The sequence below is a fragment of the Uloborus diversus genome, chromosome 3, assembly GCF_026930045.1.
Source record: "Uloborus diversus isolate 005 chromosome 3, Udiv.v.3.1, whole genome shotgun sequence".
In the NCBI taxonomy this organism is placed as follows: Eukaryota; Metazoa; Arthropoda; class Arachnida; order Araneae; family Uloboridae; genus Uloborus; species Uloborus diversus.
The window spans coordinates 210066229-210077229 of NC_072733.1; positions in this window are offsets into that span (position 1 = coordinate 210066229).

Consider the following 11001-nt stretch of genomic DNA (forward strand, 5'->3'; position numbering starts at 1 on the left):
CAGAAACTTTATTTGAAGGAATAAAAGTTTCAAAGATTCGAAAACACTGAAAACTGAAATTCCGTGATTTAGATTTTTCCGAGATCTAAACAGAAGCAGATTTATATCGAGATTGCAGGAACATTTTTATCAAACTAGACAGACACTATCACAACCAATATGCTGAAGGTAAATAAATCTATATGAATTACCAAATTATTATTTTAAAAATTAATTTAACGCATCGGATTAACGCATTAAAATTTACAAGTAAAAAAAAATCGTTATTGCAATTTTAACATAAAATCACTTTTGTTTGTGAAATAAACTCATAATTACTGGGGTAGGGGGAGTTTTTTTTTTTTTTGCAATTTAAACAATTAAATGTAAAATTCCCTCACGTCAGTTATTTGTTTTTTATTTAATCAATCAATAGTTCACCCCTGGGGGGCACCACATTGTAAAACCGCGCACCGCGTAGCAACCCCCCCTCCCACAATTTTTTTTTTTGACAAATTGACCCATAGTTACTGGAGGGGGAGGGATTTTTTTTTTTTTGCAATTAAAACAATTAAATGTATGCTCTGTAAAATTCCCTCCTCGAAAGTGATCATTTATTTTTAATTTAATCAATCGATAATTCATCCCTGGGGGGGGGGGGCAGCACGTTGTAAAACCGCCCACCGCGTTGCAACCCCCTCCATAGGTGTGGGGGGGGGAATTGCTACGAGTTTTTTTTAACGAATAAACGTTCAAACATTGGGGGGTTTTTTTGCAACTTAAACAGTCATGCGTAAGTTCGAATAATACTCGACTTGGACCACACAAAGAAGAATAAAAAAATTTTTTTTTGACAAATTGACCCATAGTTACTGGGGGGGGGGGATTTTTTTTGGTAATCAATATAATGAAACTAATACCCTGTAAAATCCCCCCCCCCACGAAAGTGATCTTTTTTTTTAGTTTAATAATCGATACTTTACCGCTGGAAGGCACCACGTTCGCCCCAACATAGCTGGGGGAGAAATTTGCTACGCGTTTTTTCTTAATAATTTAATGTTATTGTATAATTTTTAGCCATTTAACTCATCACTTTAATATTTTTCTTTCTTTTTTTTTTTTGACCTTTCATCCACCCACGCAGCCGTGTGACCCAAAATTAGTGGGAGGGGGGGGGGATTAGAGCCAAAGTTTTTTAATTAAATTTTTTTATTATTTTAACCGGCCACCCGCCATAAATCGTGTTTTGGGGGCTCAGCTCTTGGTTTACAAGGGTCGTATTTGAGACAGCATGCTGGATGTAATTAACAATATCGGAGCAGTCCATTAAATTATTTAGGTCTTTATAGAAAAAAAAATAGAAAACAGAAAAATTCACGGCGTGATTTAAGACTGGAAACAGTATAAATATTACACAAATAAGGGTAAGAATAAGTCAAAATATCGTGGTTCAGTTCTGTAACACAAGTAATATATAAATTTGGATGGGATCTGCTCTAGAATTATAGCTTTATTATTGTAGTAGGGATCCCAAATAAGACTACAGTACTCAAGGTTGGAGCGCAGAAGGCGAAACACAGAAATAAAGCGTCTTAGGCCCTTGTTCATTAGAAAAATCCCTAGTCTTACGTTTAAGGAAAACAGAGAACCTTATATGCCTTTGAAACGATGTTGTGAATATGTTGCGTAAAATCGAACTTAGTACTAAAAGTGATACCCAAATACGTAACCAAGTCAAAACGCAATAAACACTGTTTGTCAATTTTATAGGGTGAATGAATGGCTCAAATCTACAACTGTAACTCAAATTACTGCATTTACTATCATTTAAATAAAGCGTGTTATCCATGCCCAAATGGTGCAGATCATCCAAATCAATCTGCAAATGAGTAGCGTCAGAGATAGTACGAATGTTTCTCAAGAGCTTTAAATTATCGGCGAACAAAAGGTAGCCACAACAGTGAAAAGTGTTAGAAATACCGTTTATGAACAAACTAAAGAGCAAGGGTGAAGGATTTTAAATTAGAGCCTTGCGGCACGCCAAAAGTATTAGTAAAATCATCCGAAGTAGCACCATTGAAATAAACATATATGACCACTTAAATATGAAAAAGAAAACAAAGTCATTAATATTATTGTGAAAGCCAATGTAGCTCAATTTCCTCAAAAGAATACCGAAGTCAACCGCATCAAACGCTTTTTGCAGATTCAGTGTAAATAACATTAAGTTGGCCACTGCTTTCAAAAGAAGAAATGATTTATTAAGTAAACAAAAAACAAATTGGTACTCGTTGAACTTTTAGGATAAAACCATGCTGAGCAGTTGACACTAAATTTTTACTTAACCCGTTCGCACCCAGAGTCACGCGGACGCTACGCAACGATTCCTCTCCTATCAGCCCAGCGTCACTTCTCCGCTACGCGCTCTGATCGACGCTTACGTCCCAGCGTCACGTATATGCTTTCTCGAAATTGAACGATTGAATTGAATACTTAAACGATAATAGATGGCGCTAAATGGCTATAACTTTGATCATATTCGAGTCACATGGTATTTGACCTTCATGTACACGCTTTAGTTTCTTATTTGGGCCTCTCAATGGGATAGATTTTTTTTATGTAAACAACAGTGAATCACTGCTCTGCGCATATGATTTATGAGGTCTCAATTGCTCTTGTTTATATCTTTGCTTCTCTTTTTTTTATGATTAATTGAAAGAGATATACATCTAGCTGAATAAATTATGGGGGAGGGAAGGAAGGTTAAAATATTTTTGCGTATGTGTTCCAGACTTTTGGGATTCCCCGTTCAATGAGAGTACAGGAATGATTTCAAGAGACCTGAAGTTTATGATTTTTTTTGAATCCTTTCTGATATTGTTCTTCTGTATTTATTCTTTTTTATTTGGAGAATGGAAAACTGCAATAAAAATGGTTAGCGAAGTGAGTGAAAGGGAATGTTTTCGAGTGAATTATGAAGCAGTTTTGAGACTTGTCGCGTGGGAAATATAACTAGTTTAAATTCGTTGACCTAAGTTGTTTTAATCAAAATTATATAAGGAACATATTTTTTTGCTACATTTCTTTTTCTTTGATTCCACACTCACGATGTCAAACTCTAACTTTGTTTTTGTGCACATATCATTTAATTTTGTGCACATGGTTAAAGTTTTAGTAATCTACTTATTTCACTTCCTTCTAATAATGTAATAGTCTTTATATTAATAATTAGTAATCAGTAGTACATTGTTTAAGCAAAATTAAAATTTCAAGCCATTATTTTGAGATGCTGATTTAATATGAATATTTTTGATCAGTTAGGCTTAACTGCTGTAAATGCTCGGGCCGATGGCGGCGTTCCATTTCAGAGCGTTCGGTCCCGTAGCTGCGCTTCGTTTTCCAAACGCTGGTCCTCAAGGGAGTGAAAGAGATGCTTATACATAATAGTTTCAAAATTTTCGAAAAAGGGCTCGAAATTGCAAGTGGAACATAATTTCTGCATTCATTTTTATTCCCTGTCTTAAAAACAAGAATAATTTTTGTATGCTTCCCTTCCAACCATCAGGGAATGTGTTCGTTTTCAAAGAAAGGGTAAACAAAATAAGAAGAGGATAGATTAGCCCGCCAGTACAACCTTTAACGATAAAAGAAGACACATTTATCAAGGCCAACTGTAGAAGAGGACTTGAAAGCGTTAATGGCAAAGATCTCTCTCTCTCTCATATCATCATAACCAAGACTATCAACTTTAATTAGGTCACAAACATTGTTATTACAAAAACTAAAATTTTCTTCATAACTAGTACTAGCTTGATAAACAATGCTAAAACCGTTCGCGAATGCCCCAGTAATATCTTTATCATTAATTATCATAGCACACATTGATGTAAAACATTTTGTTAGGCGGGAAGTAGTATTTACTGAAGTTGGACCGAAACTTTCTACGATCAGAAATAAGATTGTTTTTGGTAATACGCAAATATTTACTGTAATCATCATTAATGCTGTTTTAAAGATTAGATCTCAAGAGTTCTTAATTCACTAAGCACGTTGGAATCAAAGTAATAATTATGTTATGTACTTTCTATAATGATTTAATAATTATAATCAATTCGAATGAAATTTACAAAAATTTCAGGACTTTTTTGAATGTTCAGATTTTATTTTCACATTTCAGGAGTTTTAATTTTCGAAAAAAACTTTCGTATTTTCTTCAAATTTCGGCATTTTTCAAAAAAAATTTTAACCAAAAAAAAAAAAAAAAAAAATTTTTTTATTTGTAGAAAAGTTTCAGAATTTGTTCTTAATTTCATGATTTTTTTTTTCAAAAAATTCGGGAAAAGGTGTAGTTTTTCAAAAGGCAATTTTTTTCTGAGTCCAGAAATGTTTCGGGTTTTTTTTTTTCAAAGAAAAACTGAAAAAGCTCAGGACTTTTTTTCAATTCATAAAAAGTTCAGAATTATTTTCACTTCCAGAACTTTTTTTTTAATTTCAGAAAGCTTTTTCCTGCAATTTCTGGATTTTCTTGTTCAAATTAAAGGCTTTTGTTTAGTCTAAGTTTGCAAAATGTGCAGGTTTTTTTTTTCTAATTTCGGAATTATTTTCAGATTTTCAATATATATATTTTTTTAAAGTTCGAAAAAAAATCAAAGCTGGAAAAGATTTTTTTTTTTAATTTTCAGAACTATTTTTCGAAATATATATTTTTTTAAACTTTAGAGAAATTTTAAAGCTCAGATTTCCTAAAAGGATAAAACAATTTTCAACATTTGAATTTTTTTTAAAGTCAGAAATATTTTGAAGGTATAATTGTTTCTTATTCAGAAAATTCAGTTCGAAACATTTCATAAATCGTATTTTTTTTTCAACTTTTAGAAAATTTTCAACTCTCAGAAAAAAACCCTTTAAGTTCGGAAAAGTTTCAAAATTTGAATGTTTTTTAAAGACCTGATAAATTCCAAAATTTGTATTTTTTTCTAACTTCAGCGTCGCAGTACGGATTTTTTTCGAAGTTCGGAAAACATTCAAAATTTGGGTTTCGTCCCAAGGTTAGATTCCCTTTCGAGTTCGTTTCGATGCTTGGATTTTATTGAAAGGTTAGATAGAACATTTTCAAATGTAATTTTTAAAAAAGCGTTTTCATAAAGTGGACTCGAAGTATAAGTTGGCTGGATTTTATCAAAAGTACATTAGAGGAAAGCTGACATAGTAGTGGTAGGGGTTAGGCGCAGCTTCGAACCTGGCTCTAGTCTGTCGATTTTCAAGATTTCGAAAATTGACAGCGTACGTGCCACATGATTATGCGGCATGTAAAAGATCTCTCGAGTACTCGTTTGTCTTGGAGTGCTCATCGCAATATTGATTTCCTAGTGCAGTTTCGCATCGAATAGATTACATATGCCTTCATCTGATGTGGAAACTGCGTGTCGAAATTCTCGTGGTAATGGCATCCGCCGATAGATTGTCGTACTGCATGAAAGAATGAATGCTATATCAGTGGATCACACTAGGCCTGAAAAAGATAGTGCTAGATAGTGATTATATATATATATATATATATATATATATATATATATATATATATATATATATATATAATAATAAATTTTTATTTTCAAAATACCGAACAATTTGTATTTGCAATACAAGTATATTGTATGTCAATACAAGAAAATAAACATTGCTGCTTCAGATTATTTAAATATATTGAGTCTAGCTTCGAAATATGATGAAATAAAATGTCTATTTAAATGATATAAAATCCGTTTTTCTTTTCTATTTTTTGATGGGATTCAAAAGTTTACTTTTTTGTTCATAAAATTCTTCCAATGCAAATTTGTAAGCCTTTTAAATAAAAAATTCTCATTTTTTCTGAAAAATAAGGCAGGAGATGGATAGTAGTTTTGATTGTTTTATAACTTCATTTGCGCGAGTATATTTCTTGTTTTTTGTGCTTCGTAGAAAAAAAAAATTAATTAATGGTAACTCCAACATGATATTTAACAGCAATCAAAAGATGGCGCCACATATTTTGCTTCTGAGGAGAAAACTACTGAAACCACTGATTTCTGAAATCATGTAATCATATTGTAATAGATATTTCTTCTCAGAGTTGTCCCTCAAAAGTTTTGGGACTATTTCTTTTTAATTCAAGAGGGTGGCTTATTCTTTTTCGAAGGAGAAATTTTGGAGGAAAAATAGTACTTTAATTCATAAAGCAAGAAATAGTTAATAGATGCAAAAACAGAGGGGGAGGGTTATTAGGACAATAACCCGCTTCAAAAGGTTTAAAAATTTTAAAATTTTCCGAGAGTAGACCACCGATCTTCTGTCCCCCCTTCCCCCACAACAACATGACAAAAGAAATTGACACTACTATCGCTTTTTTTAGACTTTAATTCAAAAAAGAAAAAAAAAAAAATCCAGTAAAGGATCCCCAAACCTGTTTTCCAATGCTATCGAAAATGATCTACATTTTTTGCATTTTTAGAGCATCAGTTTCGACTACTTGCCGGGGAGATTGCTTGAATCCCATCCTTTCCCCTAACCAAGGTAGAGCAGAAGGGAAGGGTTTAGGGGTTAAATTCCTTCCATTGGGGAGAAGAATACAAAAAGTCAACTGAAGAAAGTCTACTTTCACATAAAATGCACTTAAATGTTTAAGTATGGGTGCACCGCTTTTATAAAAAACATTTTCATAGAAGTTCTGCTACAATTTTCGATTGTTCTTTCTTTATTTACTGAAATTATATTTTATAAAATCAGAGGTGGAAAAATAACTAGTGTGTCAGTATAAAGAAGCACCCGCACTAATATTGCTTCTTATAAAGAGGATATGAAGAATCTGGCATTTCACCAAAAGGATGTATATAAGAGTTTTAACTTTCATTTAAACTCCTTTAATGATGCACATTACTCAATAAATAAAAATAAACGTCCTTTACCGTTTTGTTTTTGTTTTATTTTTATTAGTGACCTCTTCTTTCTTATAAAATTCATTAATTTTTCGCCCCTCGCAAAAAAACTGATCGTCTAGATCAGTTTGCATGCATAATTATGCATTTTTGCTGCATAAATAATGCGTTTTGGCGTAGGGAAGAAGTGGGTATAGTGAGACAGGTAACTTTTGAAAAGTCAAGTCAGCATACTGTAAAACAATATTATAGAACAAGGTTGTTTTCTAGTGCCCCATCGAAGTAAAATATCTCCCTTGTTTTTTGCATTGTTTCTAAACTGTTAGATAAACATTACAGACTGGTGTTACTATTCTTATATTAGCCAATTAACTAACGTTCATTTTAGAGGTAGAATGGTGTTTTCCATTTTTCGTAGTCTGAGAATGGTAGCTATTGAGTTTATATTTTGCAATGAAGAAACAGTGAGAGTCATGATGTCTCGTCTCACTGTTCCAGTGAGATATCTTTATTTGTTGCTCATTGCGCTCATGGCACTTTTATCTTAAAAATGGGGAAATTATACATTGAATTAAATTTAATTATAACTAGCCTGTTGATTAGGGTGAGTCGAAGAAACTCATTTTTTATTTCGAAGTTTTAATAGCGCAGAAAAGTTGCGAATTATAAAGACAAACAAAGGAAAAAAGAATTGTGTAAATCGATTGACATCTTCCGTTCGCGCATGGGGCCTAAAGTTTGACAAAATTTGAAAAACCAAAAAAAAAAAATACATTTTTGAGATTTTTTTAAAAAAATTTTAATTAGATGTTTTCTTAATGTAATAGTTTGTGACGTCTTTAAACAGAGCCTAAAAACATTGTGTTTAAATTTGGTTTCGATCAGCTAATATCTTTTGATAGCGCATGGGCCTCAAAATTTTCCAAAATAATGAAAAATTTACATTTTTATAGGTTTTTGGCATTTGATGAATAATTAGTATTCAAATATAATAGATGAAGTATTTTTTCAGTCGAACTGAAAATGAGGTAGAAAAAAAAGTATGTCAGGTTCAGTCAATGTTTTCCGGTAGCGCAAATGTTAAAAACTCTCCTGCGCAGACGTCGGACAGCAATCCAGACAACGTCACTCGCCTGGCTGGGAGAGCTCTCCTCCACGCCATCTTAGAATCACGTTAGTTGTCTCCCAACATTGTTTTTTCAGTCTGCATCTGTCAGTAGTAATCTCAATAAACTACACTCGGGAACATTGAAAATAGCGCCCCAAGCATGAAGCATTGGATTGAAGTGAAATTTAATGTACAGAATAATACAGATCAGAGATACACTTGATCGCAAAATGTAGACAATTAAACTAATACAGGCTAAGAAATGAGATAAATACAGGGCTACTTCAATAGCGTGTTGGACCCCCTTTTGCTGCAATACAAGCCGGAATACGGTCTAACATTGAGCTAATTAAACGTCTGGTGTTCTTCTGAGGGAGATAGACCCGAAAATTTTGAACAGTCAATTCTAAATCTTGCACAGAGTAGCATGGCGACATCTGGCGTTCAGCTGATCCCATACATGCTCTATAGGGGACAAGTCGGCGGAGCGGGCTGGCTATGGAAGAGTCTCAAAAAGACATAAGAAGTCTTGAGCAGTTCTATCTGTGTGCGGACGAGCATTATCTTGCTAGAAAATTGCTCCTGGGAGGTCATTTAGGAACGATCCTAGATGTGGTTGCAGAATGTCATTAAAATAACACTGGCCCGTTAAGGTTCCACGTACCACAACTAGAGTGGACCGGCTATCATAGGCTATAGCCTCTCAGACCACCTTGCCCGCTGTGCGGGTAGTGTATCGTGCGATAGAATGGATGGACTGGTACCTTTCTCCAGGGCGCCTCCACATCCGTGCGCAGATACCATCTGACCCTAAAACGAATCAGGATTCATCACTGAGCACCACCATTTGCCAGTCAGTGACATCCCACATCGCTCTGGCTGCGCACCATTGCTGACGGAGTTGCCTATGCTTTGGTGGAAAAGGGAGTACCCGAAAAGGGCGCTTGGACTGCAGATTCAGGACCGCAAGATGTTTAGAAATGGTTCGAGGAACAACTGCTACCCCTACGTATGCTTGTATGGTGAAAAGAGTCACTGAGATCCACGATCGCTTGCCGCATGATCCTTCCACCCTCTCTCCTCGTGGTCTTCCCGGTCGCTTCAGACCAGTTTTTTTTGGCAAGTGGGTACAATCTCGTGCCCACTGCCTCCAACAGTTTCTAACGGAACGAGCCACCTGGGCAGCAACACGGCTCGTCGACCAGCCGGCAATTTTCATGCCGATGATCAAACCTCCCTCGAACTCGCTTAACTGTGAGAAACGTTTTCTAACTCGTCTACCTAGCATCCTTTACTCATTAAGGTTCTCCGAATATCCGTCTGTAATCGTAACATTTACAAATCTTAAATTATGCAATGGTTTATATAGCACCTTTTTCCCGATTTCACCGATACTGTAGGGTAAACGATCATGCGCATTGCACCGGATCATTTGTATATCATATGTCACTCTTCTTATATGCAAAATTTCAGGATTGTACCTTTCTTCTTTCTTGTCGCGCTATTTTCAATGTTCCTGAGTGTATGACTGCAATGAGCAGTTTGTTTCTGCCATTTCAATGAGTTGCCATTCCACCACATGTTTCAGTTCTTGGATGGCAAGACAACGGGGTCTAGTACCTCTAAAGGGCCAATTGGGGAAAAGTTAGTAGACTGCTAGATTTTTCCGGTAGTTAACTTTCAGAGTATCGATTGCCTGGTCTCAGAGATGGACCAAACCGCGTTCAGCAAAGATCAGCATCATTAAATTGATATTTCAAAGGCAATTGAATCAGGGACCTGTAAAGAAGATTTGGCTGTATGAAATACTCGGCGTTTATCACATTCGAGGTGGTTGACAAAGGCAAATAGAACTCTCAAATTGTGTATATAAGTGAAGAAAGCCTCGCATCTGAACTTCAAGAATTAGTGACGTTTATATTGAAAGCATTCATGCCAATGTGGTTTTCTATGAAACCATCTTAAGAGGGCCCAAAACTTGTTTACCAAGCCATACAATACATCAGGTACTTGCCAAAACCTTTGCTTTATGTTGTCAACCCAGCAATTGGACGGAATGGTTTTTTCGCTTACCCAGAAAACTTACTGTTTAGCCATGACTCAAGAAGATTTTTTCCTTTGTTTGTCTTTATAATTCGCAACATTTCCGTGCTATTACAACTTCGAAATAAAAGAGTTTTTTCGGCCCACCCTAATGCACACATCAGTTCGTTTTTTATGTTTTAATGTCATAGCTTTCATATTGTGCGAACGTTAATATCTTTCATTTGCGTTATTGCATGAAGTGAATGTAGTATTTATTCTTTTACTTATACTTTTTCTGACTTTGATCAGTGTTTTTGTTTCGTCAGTAGATATGAACAGATTGTTAAAAATTTGTTTTGATTTTTATCTGCCGAAGAACTTCACATAGGAAATAAAGTAGGATATTCAAATGTCGAATCATATATATGCGTATTAATATGGTACTCTTGATTAAAATTTGGTATTCCATTTTATTTTCCATGATTGTAATATAACTGAATATTTTTAGTCGTTCCAGTAAGTGATTCATAATTACGTACTCTTCATTTTCGGCACGGATCACGATGTAGTAAATGTCAGCAACACATTAAAATTACTAAGCAATATAAGTTGACTTACGAAAGTTAGGGCAAGAACAGACAAATTCAAGTCATGAAAACTTTTAATCTATGTTGGAAAGTCTGAAATGTGATCAAATGCCTTTTATGACAAGTTTTAATCAGAACTGAATTCAATGTGAAAAATGTACCAAGACTTCGTATATAATAAATCAAAACAATAAATATCACACAATTTATTCAAAAACACGTACAAGACGGGGGGGGGGGGAGATCCGCAATAGGAAGCAGTAAAGGCGCCCGGGTTTCATCTCCACCCCCCTGGAACACGTTGGATTGAGTGTGCTAGTTTTTCTAAAGCTAAAGGTGCAATTTCGGCTCGTTATTGGGTGCAGCTGGTGCTACAAGCATTTCACCA